At 41.6% G+C, this 18,002-nt stretch overlaps 1 long non-coding RNA gene across 1 annotated transcript in view; it reads right to left on the minus strand.

Annotated features, from left to right (window-relative positions):
• Positions 1-5,093: 5,093 nt before the first annotated feature.
• The window catches only part of LOC143841810 (uncharacterized), a 37,967-nt gene continuing 25,058 nt past the window's right edge, over positions 5,094-18,002 (minus strand). Inside the window, exons 2-3 of the long non-coding RNA XR_013232855.1 lie at positions 5,622-5,745; positions 5,094-5,220 (exon numbers count right to left, since the gene is read on the minus strand). This is a non-coding gene — a long non-coding RNA (uncharacterized LOC143841810). The remainder of the gene's footprint in view (positions 5,221-5,621; positions 5,746-18,002) is intronic.

The raw sequence follows: 18,002 nt of genomic DNA on the forward strand, positions 1-18,002 counted from the left end.
TTGAGACAACAACAACCACTCCAAGTGACGTGTGCAGCCAAGGACAGCAGACTGTACTCCAACACAGTATTCATAATCCTGTCTGCCACAGTACTTAACCAACCTTCATCACAATGGCATGGCAGCACTATTCAGTAATTTTTTTCCACCCTTTATATAACAAGTAAAAATAAAACATGATTGGTTTAAAAAGGTTCTTACTTTCATTGTTTACTCATATAGTTGGGCAAAAACCTTGGTGAACAAGGGTCGAGTCAGAAACGGTCAGATGAGGGTTCATTTTCTGTGCAGATGCAAAGTCAATCAAAACACTTATTCAGAAAAGAAACCTAGTGCTCCCCTTTAAACTGTGCACAATAAATGAAGTATTCTGCTGATGTACAGAGTCATATAGGTTTGAAGGCAGTTTTGTCTCAGTTCAAAATAATGATTATTAAAAAGATTTATAGAACAGAGGCTGGAAATCACAAAGCTCTATCACAAGAGATAATATTCTAACATTGTTAAAAGTCTGCTGCTTTAGGGCAAATTAGCCAGATATGTTGTACTCTGAAGTAGACTTCTTTATATATTTAGCATGTTTATTCACAACATTATTGTTTGGGCTAAAAAAAAAAATCTTCATTTTGAGTGCATTTCCTCCATCACTAGGCAATGAATATTGCCACTGGATGGTTGTTTTACAGTCCCATAAATTTTTTAATGTCTAACTTTTCATCCCTTTGCTCCACAAAAGCAAATTTATAAGAATTAGAGACTGAACATATTCCCAGTTAGAGTTAATTTGCAAATAAATATTGGTAAAGTCCTGCCAATGCATTAGCCCTGCAAAAAAAAAAAATCAGCAATGCAGGCAATGTTTACTAGAACCTACAATTAATTTCAATGTTAATGAGAAAAGTCTAATTTTTTTACTCCAAATCAAAATTAAGATTGAAGCCCTTATGGGCTAACATTTCTAAAACAAATGTAGGTTGGGGGAGAACAGATTATTTTCCATTAGCTCCATTAGCTCCACCCCCAAAAGTCAATATCTTAAAAGGTTCCGAATTTCCAAAGTAATTCAGATTGGTGTTCAACAAACCACAAACCTGGAAATTATAGTTCTGGCCTTTAAAAATATAAATCATTGTTTCTTTTCACATTTTATGGAGGAAAAGAATTTACCCTGGGATGCTCAGAGTAGGTAGAATGAAGCTACTGGAGGGGTGGGGTTTGCAATAGCAAACTCTGCCCCTAACCTACTCATATTTATTAGGACAAGTATATAGTTTGTATATGCATAGATCTCTATCTCTGTGACTGGAAAATTTGGGAAAAGTTGAGATTCCTGTTTGCATTGACAGAGATATGTATGTATAGGCATTTACTGGCAGAGTGGCATAGGGCTAACCAAGACGTGAGTCACTTTCTTTGGCAGTAGAAAAAGCCTCAGCTTAAACTGAGGGTTGGCCGGGCATGAGGTTAAAGCCATCCCCACACGCAGCTGTTTGGCTGCTAACATGGCGTAAAGGGGCACCCTGAGTTCCCCACCCTTCCAGCTGGGAGATTAGGTCCCTTGCCTCCTGGTACCTTCCTCTGGGAGAAGGCTGGTTAGATGGTTGCTGAATGCCCACCTCATCCAACCATTCATTCCTCCTGGCTCTGAGCCCCTTCCAAGCCAGGTAAGGCCACACTCGGTGTTAGCCGGTCTCTTAATGATATTCCCACCCCAGGATCCCAGTACGCAAACTGGTCCTTGAACTGAAAGCTCAACCTCATGCCCCTTTATTCCGCAGCTGTGACAAAATATACATAACCAGAACACTTGAACCATAACCATAGGGAGGGGGACAGATGGGATGCTGTCTATGCGTCATACAGTGGCAGAGGGGCTGACCTTCTGCACATGGTGCCTTAAATATGCACCCAGGAGCCTGACCCTTACAGTGCATTCTTGATCACCACCTGGCATGCACATGGCCCTGTCAACTGGATGCAGCCATATCTCTTCTGACCCACCCACCTGCCCCGTTGACTGCAGTCTTCACTGACTTGTGGTTTCTCCTTATACATACCTGCAGGAGTGGATATGCAATTCCTCTTACATTTGCTTCCTCCCCTTTCTCCCAATTTCTTTGTCATTATTTCTTGTTCAAATCAATCTTGTTCAAATCAATCTTAATTCAACAGGATCGACAATGGAATAAACAAAGTAAGTGCAGACTCTGCCCTGGAGATCATCAATGCTAGTTCACCTGGAGGAAATGGCTACTGTGGAGGGTGGAGTCTATGGCATTATATCTGTCTGGAATACCTCCCATCCTCAAACCCCAGTCTCCAAAATTCTAGGAATTTCCAAACCTGGAGCTAGCAACTCTCTTTCCCACCTTTCAGTTACCCTAACTTTCACTGTTCCAGCTTCAGTGCAGGAGCACAAATCTGTGGCGGATGAGGCACACCAGGCCAAATGCTCCCCCGTGTGGATACAAGAAGAGGTGGGACAACCTGCCATGACTAAAACTCCAGCCTGTAGCCTGGTATGAAACCTTCAGTGCGTAAACGCTCTAGGTGACTTCCCTGTGCCCACGGGCCTAGCCTGACATGGCCACTGATGGTGCCAGCATTACAAAAGGGAACACTGAAAAATCAGCTTTCACTTAATCTGGAGCATCAGAGGCCCCAAAGCAGGCCAGGGCTAGAAGGGGACTGTGTTTACAGCGACATCATGCATCAGTGGGAATTTGCCCCACTGCCATGTGAACGTCAGCCCAGCTTATCCCTCCCATGCACAATAGGTCTGAGTTTGCCAAGCAACAACTCTGAAGGAAGCCAGTTTAATAATAATTTTTTTAAAAAAGCTACTGACATGCCAATTATCATTTTCAGTGGGTTTAAATTCCACAATGTATTTTTTTTCAGATTTCTCATTTTTCTACAAATCAGGAGCACTTTTTCAGGTTTGTAGAAAGATCTGTCTTGCTTGTTTACTGCTCCAGTCACTGGATTTAAGTAAGAATTGGTTGACTTCACTATTAGTACATAAATCCCAATAAGTATGTTGGGCCATAGTTTATATTCACTATTTTGTGTCTGCTGCATATGTTCATTTAGTCACTGAACACTTGCAATATGTTTATATCTGTAGTCTCCAAACCCATATGCCACTTCAGCATCTTCCTCGGTCACCTGAATAACTGCAATCCTGGGAATAAGCCCCATTGAATATCATTGAAATTACTCATGTTTAGGATTGCACTATAAAACTTTCCTGCAAATTACTCTGAGGCAAAGCAACAACAGCAGTAGCAGATGGTCTGCCCATCATGCTTGCAGCACTACTATTGGGGAATAACTTGTGCAATGCTTGGCCAGGGATACTGAATGGCTAGCCAGTTGAAAAACAATGAAATCAGGGTTGGCCAACACTGATTGGCATTTATTTGAAGCAGAATTTTGTCCTCTGCCCCTTCCCCATTTTTAAACTCCAGACTAGAGTGGAGCAAAGACGATCCAGCAACAAAAGATGCTATGAATGCCTTGCTTCATTTTCAGACAGACTAACCACATCATTATCTCAGCCCTCCATGTTTGATTTGAAATGGCTACAAGCAAGGAAAAAGCACTTGAATTGATAAAGTGCTCCAGAAACACTGGGAGAAGGAACAATTTGTTGTCATTTTGCTAGTCATGGCAGGATATGGTCAAAAGACTATCAAGCAGACCAATGTTTTCCTTTTAAGTGAAATTTAAAAACAAAATTTTGCTTATTTCAAACAAATGCAACTTCCTTTCATCCAGTTGTCAAAATACATTACCAAAGCTTTTTGTAGAAATTTCCTTCGTCTAACACATTCTGCTTATCTTAAAAGAAAACATCAAAACTCTAAGTCTCTTAGTCCAATGTGGGTCCAAAGTGAGTATTTAAGTTTCAGCACTCATATTCTCTGCCAACGAAGATGAGAAGAATGTTTATTTGTGCCAGTAATGTAAGCTGCAGGGTTTACAGTCCGATGCTGTTAACAAGGACAGCTCCTCCAACTGTTCATTCTTCCATTTGTCGTGGGCCATTTGTGCCCCAGACAGTAGCAAAACACAATGCAGCCGTCAGATACTTCTTTAGCAATGGTAGCACGGAGGTTATTTATGATAGAACCATTAGATAGTATGTCCTAATAACTCTTCATAATTTCCAACTTTTGTTTTTATAATATCCTCAGCCATATAACTCGCTAAGGAATGAGGCTTATTAAAGCTGAATTTCACAACACCTAATTCATTCAGTGTCATTAACAAAGACAACTCTATGAATAAACAGCAAAACAATGTGGATGAGATATTGTGAAGCAATTGTAATGGCATATCATATGATCATACTTTTTAAAAAATAAAAAAATCTTTGATATTAAAATCCAGAATAAAATGCAATAAAAATGACCCACCCACATGAAGGTGAAGCCTCTGTGCTTGGATGCATGCCTTGTCACCCAGTCCGTGAGCCAGACTCACATGACACTCTTACCCACACCTAGCCCCACATATTCTGAATGAAAGCTTAATTTGGTTAAGTTTGTACACAAAGGACAAGGAAGAACTTTCTTTCTTAAGAGCCATTAAGGCATGAGGTAGTAGAACTAACCTCCTGTGTGACCTCCCTGTAACTTGCTGCAAATAAGAACCAAATCCGAGTATTAATTCGTAGGGAGGCAAGCCGTAGAGTATTAAAATAATAGCTAGAAAAAACATAATATAATTTATCTGTAACTCATAGACATCGTGAGAAAGGATATATGAATAGAGCATGAACTAGCACTGAAATAAAATCAGTTATCAAGTGTCACATGGTTTCATGAGCACGTATCAAATACCAGTGCTTATGACATGATTTTAACAGAAAATATTATTATTTTAATCATTTAATCATTTGTTTCCTTTTGAACTTCTTTACTTAGTTTTTAAAAGGGTATTTCTCTCCCTCCTCAGTGCTATATGTCACATCTTTCTCAGTTGGGAAAGAAAGAAAGAAAGAAAGAAAGAAAGAAAGAAAGAAAGAAAGAAAGAAAGAAAGAAAGAAAGAAAGAAAGAAAGAAAGAAAGAATATAAGCATGACTAACCTTGGCAACAAGGTCAGACAGATCAGTATCCTTGGGTGTAGGAAGTAATTTCACCACAACCGATTCAAGAAAGGGGAGGTTTCATTCTACAGTCATTTATGGTTTCATTCTTCTCTTCAACATGTGACTGTTAATTATAAAAGAAGCATTATATAGTACACCTGCTGCTGTTTTATGGCACACTGTAATCTACTTTGCCTAGGGTGATCTCTGGCAGAATGATCTTGATGATTGTAGGGAACTGAACTAAATGGCCCTTATCCATACTGGATTAATTTACTAATCTTGACTAGTCTATAATACTAGAAACTGACTCATATATACCTGTTCATCAATAGATCACTGCTGAACATATTGGACTTTCATATTATATGAAATTTATAGCCATCAAGTAGCCATCAAGATTAAGAAAACCAAATATGAAGAGTATAGGGAAGATTACAAGCATATTTGAGTAAATCCAAAGGAGAATGTATAAACTAACTCCTTTGAAAAACAATGCTTCGAGGAGATGTGTGGTCTTCTTACCAATGGCGGTAGCAGCTTCTCTAGTTTGATGCTACAGGCATAAATTGTACATGCAAACCAGTCAGTTGAGCCAGTGGTTGTCCGAGCAATAAGTAGCAGGGTGCCCCATTCTGACCTTATAAGCCTATAACAAACCAAAAATGTTTATGTAGATCAAAGCCTTGTATAAATCCCCCTGTGCCTTTCTTTTATCTGTGAATGAACCAAAATTACAATAGGTTTCCAAACAGCAGGTTAGTAGACACATAATAAGTGATTAATAATGCATCACACTTGCTCACTCCAGAAATATCTGTTTTCCTTTGAAGTGCATCTCACACCTTGTAAAGTTCTTCAGAAAATCTCAGCAAACTTTCTGTAAACTTTAAAATATTTGTGCATTTTTTCTTTCTGTAAGATGAAACCAACAGTCAATATACTCTAATATATTTCCTACAGTAGCTAGCCACTTTATAAGGACTCCACTCCTTCTTCCAACCAAGACCCCTAAATAGTGCAGCTGCATTCTGTACCAGCTGCAACTTCTTGGTCAGGGACAAGGATAGGCCTGTCTAGTTATAGAAGTCTAATCTAGAAGTGACCATTACATGGATCACAGTGGCCAGGTGTTCCAGGAGCAGGTAAGGCACTAGCTGAGCTTGGCGTAGATGGAAAAATGTTGTCTGGGCTACCTTGATGATCTGGGCCCCCATGGAAAGTGAGGCATCCATAATCACTCCCAAATTCCTGGCTTGGGGCACCGATGACAATTGCACCCCATCCAGGCAGGGAAGACGCACTTCCTGTTTCTGCTCCCTTCGGCCTTGCCAAAGGACCTCCATCTTGGAGGGACTGAGTATCCCTACCAAAATCTACCCTGGTATGGTATCCCTACCAAAATCTACTCTGGTACACAGAGCGTACATGGTCTCAATTTTTCCTTTCAAAGTAATTTTCCTTCCCTGGGTCCAGATTGGATGACAAGTTACCCCAGAAGGATAAAAACAGGGTCACATAAAGAATAAAGAGGAGAATGGAGAATTTACATTCACTGGTCTGTTGATTCTCCACTCCTACAGGCTAAATGTGCATGATGAGTGAAAGTTACCATGCAGTCAAAACAGGTGGGGCTGCACAATTTCAGATATTCCTCGATGAAACAGATTGTCTTTACAATATTATTTCGGGAATGATCTATGCCAGGACATGAATAGAGGGTGTGCAACTCTCAGCAGCTTTCAATACCACTCATCATGGTATTCTTCTGGACAACCTTTACAAGCTGTGACTAGGAGACAATGACTTGCAGTGTGGCGTGTTGGGTCCTAGAAGACTCCATTTTGTCTCTCTTTACATAAAACTTCTGGATAAGATCATCAGGAATTTTTTGTTGGGTTGTCACCAACCCAATATTCAGATGACATTCAGGTCTATCTTGCAATTCCAGGTGATCCCAGGGAGGCTTTAGAAATTCTGGAGGCAGTTTTGAAGTACATGCAGGGTAATAAACTGACGCTTAATCCTGTCAATACAAAAGTGCTATTGGTGAGAAAAAGGTTTGATCTGGGATTTTAGGTTTCACCTATTTTTGACAGGGTTGCACTCACCCTGAAGGATCAAGTCTGTAGCTTGAAGGTGTTCTTGCATTCAAACCTACTGATGGGTTTTAGTTAAATAATGAAAAAACATATTTATGGCAGAAGAACAACTGGATTCGTCTACTGTTATTGCATTGAATGAATCACTGCTGAATTTAAGCAAAATCCATCTGACTCTTTCTACCAATCAATTAAAAGCACAAGTATGAACATACAATCATAGGGCTGGAAGGGGCCATACAGGACATCTAGTCTAACCTCCTGCTCAATGCAGCTTCAAGCTTCCCTGATAAGAATCTGTTCAGCTGCTGCTTAGACCACCAATGGGAAGGAAGGGGGAGCAGATTGCCTTCAGTGATATTAAATGGCTTTCTTAATTAGGTAACTCATAGCCCTTAAACTCTAATTACTTTCCTTATCTTTGAAAATGTGAAATGGTTATCAGACTAATCTGCTACATTGCTTATCATTTTTGAAAATGCTTTATGGAGAAATGAATGTTCAATGAGCTAACACTTTCACATGCAGACCATCAATATAAAAGTTTATGATGAAAATGTTACTGCATAAGCTTCTAGCTGCCAACAAAGTCTGCAGACAAAACTGTTGTCGTTGGTATTTTGATATTTTCATCAGCTCATTATAAAAGGGAAATACGGGATAAAGTCTTGGGTGTGAACAACAAACTAAGAAAGAGGGAGGGAGGAAAACCAGATGAGAACCATTGATTGCTCAGAAAAAAAGAGAAATAATAAGAAAAGGAGAAGAATAAAGTCCTGGATGAGAATAACAAAAAACAGGAGAGAACATCAGCAGTAACTCTTTGATTATATGCACAAAGTGGAAAATAAGGGTGGGAAGGGGAAGGGAAGGCGAAGGGAAGGGGAAGGGAAGGGGAGGGGAGAAGGTAAAGACTGGGGCAGGAACAACAACAACCCACAAAAGAGAACCCTTCACCAACCCCAACAACACAACACCCACAGCACCCCCAATCAATTCATCCACTTCAAATTGATTGATCCCTTATTCATCTTGATCTAACCCCCAAATTAACTCAAATACCTACTCAAATACACCTACCTTACATCCTTATCCAAACTATTAATACCCATAATTAATTACCTTACCTAGCCATCCAATACCAATTCTGATTACCTCTTATTCCAACCTGACTAATCACCCCTTTGACTCTCCCCTACCCAACTAACCTAATCCTATGTCTATTCTTACCCCAATCAACCCTCATGGATACCCAAATAAGATCCTTCTTCTGACACTCAACATGACCCACACATCAAACATCTGGACTGGGCAACCCCAAGATGCCACAACTGGTGATCAGGGTCACCCGTCCAGAACCAAGCCCCCACAATAGCTTATACCCACACACAATTCCGGAATGGGAAGTCTTGAGATGCCCAAAATGGTTGGGACTATCCCTCCGAAGACATAAACTCTCCCTAAACACAACTGACACTATCCTCAAAAAGACCAAACCAGGGGGAACCCTAGGGAACCCTAGAAAATTAAACCACCAAGTAACCTAGGCACCTACTGAGACCCACGTGAACCCATAAATCAATAAACCGGAACAGACATGGACTCATCTCATCCAACACACACATAAATGAATTCAGAAGGAGTGACAATATCAAGGGGGCCAATGGAGTCAGGGATCCCGGTACTGAGGAGAAGAGGCAGAGACAGCGTTTGGAGGAGGTGGGAAAAGACAAGGGACCCGAGGCACAGGCACCCTCGGGACCCTTCCTGCCTCCGTCCCATCCCTCGGATTACTAGGGAGGAGGCAAAGGTGTACAACCTGCCTCCGACACTGATGTTGTGCAATGCCAGGTTGATCAAGAACAAAACCCAAACTATGCAAGACTACTTTGCAGCTAACAACGTCGACCTGGCATGCATGATGGAGACATGGGTCAGGGATGGCAAAACAGTTGCCCTTAAAGAACTAACCCCACCTGTGTTCTCTGTGCTTCATCAGTCTCAGACTGCGGGGTGGGGAGGAGGGTTGGCTAACCTGATCCGAGAGAATTACTCCTTTAGGGCTCTTCCTGCACCGTCAATCCCAGGAATTGAATGTGTTGGCCTCGAGTGGGACTCAACCGAGGGCATGGCCATCTGGCTGGTGTACCACGTGCCCAATGCACCTCTGGATGCTCTCCCAGCCCTACTGGAGGAGGCAGCGGCCTGGGTGCTACAGTTTCCCAGACTCCTAATTTTGGGTGACTTTAACATAACAGCTGGACCTGGTGTCAGCCATGGCAGCGCTGGGGCAACACTGGGGTAGTTTGTTGTTGGTCCCACCCATCAAGCAGGCCACACCCTGGATCTCATCTTCGGTGCAGGGCTGAACGTGGATCTGGTTTCAGCCACAGCCATGCCATGGTCAGATCACTATGCCCTGAAGGCCCGGCTAAGGCCACCGCCCCCTCCTCAGTTGGGGTAGTTTGTTGTTGGTCCCACCCATCAAGCAGGCCACACCCTGGATCTCATCTTCGGTGCAGGGCTGAACGTGGATCTGGTTTCAGCCACAGCCATGCCATGGTCAGACCACTATGCCCTGAAGGCCCGGCTAAGGCCGCCGCCCCCTCCTCAGTTGGGCGCCAAGCAGATTTTAGCTCGCTCGCAGAGACTTATGGATCCAATAGGATTCCTGAATGCTCTGCAGGACCCAATGCCTCCTGGCAATTCTCTAGATGGCTTGATCTGTGACTGGCACAACAGAATGCTAGCAGCCATCAATGAGATAGCTCCCAGATGTCCTTTTCGCCCCCGTCGCAAGCGGGCTCCTTGGTACACTGAGAAGCTCCGTGAAAAGAAACGAGAGCTGAGATGACTAGAGCGAGTCTGGAGGAAGACTCGTGACGAAGTGGCGAGAGCATCCTATAGAATGCAGTTAAGAGCCTATGAGATGGCGGTGAAGTCAGTAAAATGCAAATTCTACTTGACTGAAATCGCATCTGCAAACTCACGCCCAGCGCAATTATTTAGGATAGTTAGATCTCTTACCACCCTAGAGGAAGGGCACCAAAATAATAGCCAATTGGACATCAGCTGTGAGGCCTTTGCAAGTCACTTTGCAGATAAAATCTCGACACTCCGCCATGACCTCCCTCCTACTTTAGATACAGAAAGTGAACTAGAGGCTCCTTGGCCCCCTTTGGAGAGTTCACTGAGTAACTTCAGATGACTCACGCTGACCGAAGTGGACAAATTGCTAAAGACAGCAAAGCCAACCACTTGCTCTCTAGATTCATGTCCATCATGGCTACTAAAAACATCAGATATAAGAGTAGTAGCCCCCCTCCGGGAGATAATCAACCTCTCCCTTTCAACAGGAGAATTCCTGGAGGGGCTAAAAGAGGCAGTGGTTCGCCCACTACTTAAAAAATCTTCTCTGGATCCATGACAGCCATCCAGCTATCGCCCCATCTCACACTTAGCATTTCTGGGGAAATTGCTTGAAAAAGCAGTCATGGACCAAATGTCAACATACTTGGAAGAAGCTTCAGTCCTAGACCCATCACAGTCTGGTTTCCGGCCTGGCCATGGGGTAGAGACAGTGCTAGTCGCCCTGATTGATGACCTCCGTCACCAGCTGTACCGGGGCGGGTCGGCGCTGCTTATATTATTAGATCTCTCAGCAGCGTTCGACACAGTAGATCATGAGCTTTTAGCTTACCGCCTCGCCGATGCTGGGATCAGAGGGACTGCACTTCAGTAGCTGATCTCCTTTCTCCAGAATCGCGGACAGAGGGTAGCATTAGGAGAGAGCTCATCAAGCCATCACCAACTGGCTTGTGTAGTCCCCCAAGGGGCAATTCTCTCTCCAACTCTATTTAACATCTTTATGCACCCTCCTGCCCAACTGGTGCATAGATTTGGGCTGGAGTGTCACAAATATGCTGATGACACCCAGCTCTTCCTCCTGATGGATGGCCACCCTGACTCTCCCCCAAGGACTCTCCCTGGCCCCAAGGAAGCCCGCTTAACCTCAACCAGGGCCAGAGCTTTCTCCATTCTCGCCCCCACCTGGTGGAACGAGCTCCCAGAGGAAATCAGGGCCCTGATGGAACCTAAACAGTTCCGCAGGTCCTGCACAAGGGAGCTCCTCCTCCAGGCATTTGGTTGAGGTTGACCCGGACCATCGCTTCCAATTGGCCCTCACCCCTCCACACACACTCCTATTATAACTGCCACTAGTCTGCCTGGCACACTGGGTCCCGGTGGGGGTTGAGCTGAGACTCCTTTGCAGTTCATGTTATTACTGTTATCTTGTTGGGGTTATTGTTGTTGTACTGTTGCTGTTGTCACATGTGTTCCTCATGTTATATGTATCTGTTTCCTGTTCCCTGTAAACCGCCCCGAGCCTTCGGGGGAGGGTGGTATATAAATATAAATATAAATATAAATATAAATATAAATATAAATATAAATATAAATATAAATATAAATATAAATATAAATATAAATATAAATATAAATATAAATATAAATATAAATATAAATATAAATATAAATATAAATATAAATATAAAGCCTGATATTAAACAATACAGTTGTAAATGTTAGTTGAAAGAAAGTATTTTACCAAAGTACTTGACAGTATGTATTTTCAGACTCCATTACTCTGTGTGTGCAAACTGCCATCAAGTTATAGCCAATTTACGGTGACCCTAGCAAGGGGCTTTCAAGGCAAATGAAGAGGTGGTTGCCATTGTCTTCCTTGGTGGTCTCCCTTCTGACCTTGCTTAGTTTCTCAGGTCTGCTCAGCTTCCAAGATCTAACAAGATCAGGCTATGCCATGCAACATTCTGTCCCACTACATTAGGAGTTTCATAAAAGTAATTTATATTGAACGTACTGCTGGGATGACTAACACATTGCTATCCCTGGCATGGCTAGGGAATTGAGCTGAACAATAAGAACCAAAAGGTTCTTTGCCTGTGAATCTTAGCCCTTGATTTGCAGTCTAAGTCCCTGAAGTGAGCTGATTCACTGGGTATAGAAGTAGTCAAAGATTCAAAATGGCTATTTTGTTCTAAGCTATTTTGAGTCTTCTCTGGAGAGAAAAGTGGAAGAAAATACTAAAATAATAAACAAAGAAATAATCATAGCTGTAAGTAACTCTCCTTCAGTAAAACTACATGATACAGTCATATCAAAAACCTCACCCAAACTTTACTTGGGCAAATTTTGTGGAGTCCTGACCCTTGGGCTTGATCTAAAAGTTTCCTTTATCTAAAGGAGAAATTTTCTACTGGAGAAGAAAACGAGAAAGAGAAGAGCTGGGGTTTTGTATCCGGCTTTTTACCACTGGAAGGAGTCTCAAAGCAGCTTGCAATTGCCTTCCCTTCTTCTCTGCATAACAGATGCCCTGTGAGGTAGGTGAAGCTGGGGGAGGCCCAGGAGAACTGTGACTGGCTGTGGGTCATCCAGCTGGCTGCAGGTGGAGGAGTGGGGAATCAAACCTGGTTCTCCAGATTAGAGGCTGCCACTCAACCACTACACCAAATTAATTCTTACCACATAGGCCTTGCTGTAATACAGCAAGAACAATTTTTGTTTTCATGACCTTTGTATGCTAGCTTTTGGTACGTCACCTCTTATGTACTTAGTTATGATTACGATATGGTATATGATATGGTATGATTATATAAACAGCCATTATTATATTGTTATTAATTTGTTCTTAGGTAAGCACTAAATAAAAATTACTAGGCCCAATATAATGTTAAAATTTTTAAAAAACACACCGTGCCTAAAGGTTTATTTTTTATAAAGAGACACCATGTGGGATAAAGTATAAAGGAGAGGAGACCATCATGGTTATTTATCCTGACTCTTAAGTACTAATAATGATAAATTGTAATGATGTAGAGGTCTACTCCAGTTGGTGACTAGTGCTTTTCCCCCCAGCAATTGAAATAAAAGCAGAACACTTTCTGAATTATAATCAGTTTTACTTATTACATTCATTGAGATAGGCAAAAATGCCAGTGGAGAGCTGTTAATAATGGCTCTGCTTTTCGGAACAAGATCTTGAAGTGAGGAGAAACTGCTTTCCCCGCCAACACAAAAATGCTGCCTGCGTGTGCCCTTCACCACATCAGGCCTGTCACAGGAAAATTGTCTCCCTGGCACTTAACTCTGAAGGATGCGTCTGTGCCAGCGCTGAATAACGGCAGTAGCAAATAATAACAATAAGAATGGTGGTTCCAAAATGTTTCATTCCAGGTGCCAGAGCATCTCACTGCAGAATGATGGCTGCCGAGTCTGCCCAGTCTTCTACAGAATGACTTTGTCCCTTTTTTCTTTTCGCCTCTATTTTCTTCATGATTAACTCTTCAAATCATGATATGGCATTAGCCTAGAGGGGAGCAAGCCTGCAAAGGTTGAATACAAATCAAATCCAATACTGTACTGGCATGCAGGATATCTGATTTACTGCTATCAGCAGAATGCATAAAATAAATATTTTGTGGCACTCTCCTGGGGAAAAAATCAGATATTGCCCTGTTTAAATCCAGTTTGAAAGGAAATGAATATTAAATGCTTTAGAACACTTTAAAACAGACTACTGCAAAATGCACGGAAGTCTTATGTATTAAGTTATGGCACTGCCGTTCATATTATTGCCGTCCAGGGGCTGCGAGACTTCCCATTAACATCTATATATTCAGAGTGTTACACTTCTGTGATAAAAATACACATTGAATTGAAAAATCAAACAACTGGGTCTACCTTGACAACATTTCATTTCAAAAAATAAATTCAGAAGTGTCTATCAACTGGTAACCACAAAACCAAAGGCTAATGTTAAATCTGGGGGAAAAAATAGCACACATAAATCTCACAAACACAACTGTGCATATATCAGTGCCTCTTTGGGGAAGACTAAATTCTTTGGACTGACAGCTGCATGAATGTTAAGTTCTATGAACTCCAAACTAATGATTTAAATCTGCTTGTATCAAAGCTGAAATTCTCCCCTCATCGTACAATGTCTGGATATTCATGACACATAGGGCATCACAGCTTAACAACTTCTAGTACACACTCAGTATTCCTTCCCCTAACACTTAGGGCCAAACTACACACTATACATTACATTGCATTAAAATGCAGACTTTTTAATGAGGAGCCTTAGGAAGTTATTTGATATAGGATATAGGATCAGAGGACAAGGTGCTGAAACCTATCTGGCTGCCATTTTTAACTCAAAATTACCCCCAGTCCTTTTCCTCTTTTGTGGCTCTAGATACAAAATGAAAAGTAGCTGGTGCGGGTATTTTGAGGAAACTGCATAACTTGTATTATATTTTCTGTACAATCATGTGCTCATCTCAGCTTACATGGTTTGAACAGCTTGCACTGTTCAAGCGGTAGGCATTGTTTCTCCCTTGTGCCATATTACAATAGATCAGCACCAACCAGACTGCAGCATTTTTGCATCAAGCCCAACAGCAGGTTGACAGATCTGGAGAATTACTTCCAAAGTCTAAGTTTGGGCAGAGCCTGAAGTTCTGTGAGGCTTTCTAAGCTGGAATTTAATGACTCGGCTAGGGCACATGAAGTAGTCTGAGCCCATTCTAGCATACGGATTTTACTGCTGTTATCATCCCAAGTTCCTAGAATGCCAAAGGCCAGAAAACAAAATGAATTAAAATGCTGACATAAGTATTTGAGCTAAAATAAAGATGAGTCCACATATCTAGTTAGTTCCCCAATGAAATATGAAACATGGAAGAACTTGCTTGGCTGATGAGCTAAAATTCAGTAGTTTTAGACTGATTCTTTTCAGACTGATAATGAATCAATTGACACTTATGGTCTCAGCCTAAATGTAAAAAGTCGCAATCAATGTAGTTCCTTTCTAGAAGGCAGAGAACTCAGCAGTCATGTAGCTGATGGGCATGGTGTACGAGCACAACATTTAGATCATGTTCTGGCTGCACAGCATTACCCTCATCAGCATTCTTTCTCCTTTTACAACTTTAAATGTTTACTAGATCAAAACAAAATATACCTACAGAACTAAGAATATAATTACAGCAAAAATAAAAAAGTATTATACAATATCTTTAAATAATTCGTTTGTTGCATCAACAGTACCAGAAAATCAGAAGAAATAAGACCTTTGAGAATCAGTATAAGCCTTAAAATAAGAACATACAGGTAAATGGAAACCATTTCATGCATAAAGTCACCAAGTGTTTCTGCTTGTCATTATGGTGTCTATGTTAATTTAGTCTTTGTAGCTATCTTCTCTAACTTACCAAGTCATTATTTCACCATGTGTACAGTAGCCTGACAACAAGTTCAAATAACTACCCAGGCACTTTTTTACTATTATTAAAAATCATGATATTTTTAAGGAATGGATTATCCCACCACAAATTCTCAGCAAAACTAAAAAGTGAATTGGATGAAATGTCCATATTTGCTTTAAAATCTTCATTCCAGAAGAATTCAGTAGAGGGGCACCAACAAATGGGGGAAACTATTTAATATATTGATAACACTAACAATAAACTGTGTTTTAGGGCAGAGGTAGTCAACCTGTGGTCCTCCAGGGGCTAGCAGGGGCTCATGGGAATTGTAGTCCATGGACATCTGGAGGACCACAGGTTGACTACCCCTGTTTTAGGGTACTTTTTATTCAGCCTTTAGATAGTTAAACTGGATGCAGAAGATTGCAGTGGGAGAGGAACTGTCTCAGCCCTTTCGACACCCTTGTGGAGTCCCTCAGGGGATGGTGCTCTGCCCTACAATTTTAAACATCTTCATGTGCCCTCTGGCTCAGCTAGTGCAGAGTTTTGGGCTGAGTTGTCATCAATATGCAGATGACACCCAGCTCCAGCTCCTGATGGATGGCCACCCCTCTGGAACCATTTTCCAGATATGTGGAAGCTGTATCTGGTTGGCTTGAGCAGAGTCATCTGAAACTCAGCCCTTCCAAGATGTAGGTTCTATGGCTTGGGAGGAAGGGGGCAAGCCAGGAAGCATGTTTACTGAACCTGGTTGTGATTCTTGATGCCTCCCTTTCTATGGAGTGTAGCCCGCCGGGCGTTTTACCAGCTATGCCAGACAAGGTTACTAGTATCCTATGCGTCCCCAGAGCACCTTGCCATCGTGATCCATGCAACAATCACCTTCAGAATTGACTTCTGTAACTCGCTGTATGCTGGCCTACCCTTGTCCCTGTCCTCACAGGAACATCTTGGAGGGTAGCTGCACTGGTTGCCAGTTGTGGCCCAGATCAGGCTCAAGGTTTTGGTTTTGATCTTCAAGGACTTACATGGTCTGGGACCCACATATCTGAGGGAACGCCTGCTGCCTTATGCCCCCCGCAGAGTGTAACACTGGTCCAATTTACTGGCCCCTGGAAGGTTTGCCTGGCCTCAACCAGGGCCAGGACTTTTTCTGTCCTGGCCCCAGCATCATGGAATGAGCTCCTGGAAGAGCTGAGGGCCATGCAAAAACTTTCTGTGTTCTGCAAGGCCTGTACGATGGAGCTCTTTTGACAGGTCTTTGGTTGAGGTCAGGGCATGGGAGATCAGATGGGCTGCTCTAGATTAGACCATCTCTACTGCAATTGGCATCCATAAGTTGTCCCTGAGCCATAGGGAGGGGAAATTGCCGGTTGAGTGGGAGGGGAGAGTTTTTCCACAAGAATACCTGTTTTAATGGGGGATTAAGGGTTTATGTATTTTTGTGGGGTATTTTATGTAACCCGCTGCAAGATGGCTTGCCCGATAGCAGTTGGCAATAAATCGTCGTCATCATAGTAAATACCAGAAGAAAAGTATGTACTGCTTTTAAGACTGTTACAGTGAGAACTTGCTGGTAAGGATAATATTGGGATGTCTGTACACAAACATATTGGCAGAAGAGAGTTCTCATTAAATTAGGGTGCTCTTTATAACCAATTATGCACAGGGCAGGAACCCCGGGATGGTGGCAGCAGGGCAGCCCTGATTATGCATGACAAATAAGTGGTTTCTATATCAAATCAAGTTTGAACTCTTCTTAGAAGCTTGAATGACTAAACTGAGGCTATCATACTTTTGTCACTTTATGAGAAGACAAAAGTCACAGGAAAAGACTATAATGCTAGGAAAAATGGAAGGCAGCATAAATGAGGAAGACCAAACGAGAAGGATTGACTCAGTCACACACTGGAAGCTACTTGACAGCACTTAACACGCAGGCGCCATTTATTAATAGTACTTTCAAGGTTCTTGTGAAAAAAATAAGATTCTTTCCCTGCAATTGGGTGGAAAGTTTTAGCTTATTCTAGCTGATTTTATGTCATTTATAAGTTGTTCTATTATATTGATGTTTTCTAGTTTTTTTAAGGACATATGTGAACACATTTATGAATAACATAATAGCTTCTCTACTATATTCAAAACAAACTAGTGTATAAAATTAGAATTCTACAAGTCAAGTCAGAAAAACATTTCAAATCTTTGTATATTTCATTCACTCCCCACCAATTTAAAATAAAAAAGCTATTTTCTTGTAATGGAATATTACCATTGACAGAGCTTGGCAGTTTCCTCTTGTCAGTTATTGAAATAAAATTAGTATTATGGTTCCATCATTTTGAAAGTACAGTGAAGGCAGAATTTACCATTCTACTTGTATTGTATAAATAGAATATCATAGTAATAAGAAACAAGGAGAAAACATTTTGAGAAGTCAAAATGTATCAATATTATAATGTTTAGATTTTTAACCTAGCTTTATATACCTGACATATGAACTGTTAGAAAAATTC

Source organism: Paroedura picta, chromosome 7 (genome assembly GCF_049243985.1).
Source record: "Paroedura picta isolate Pp20150507F chromosome 7, Ppicta_v3.0, whole genome shotgun sequence".
Lineage (NCBI taxonomy): Eukaryota > Metazoa > Chordata > Lepidosauria > Squamata > Gekkonidae > Paroedura > Paroedura picta.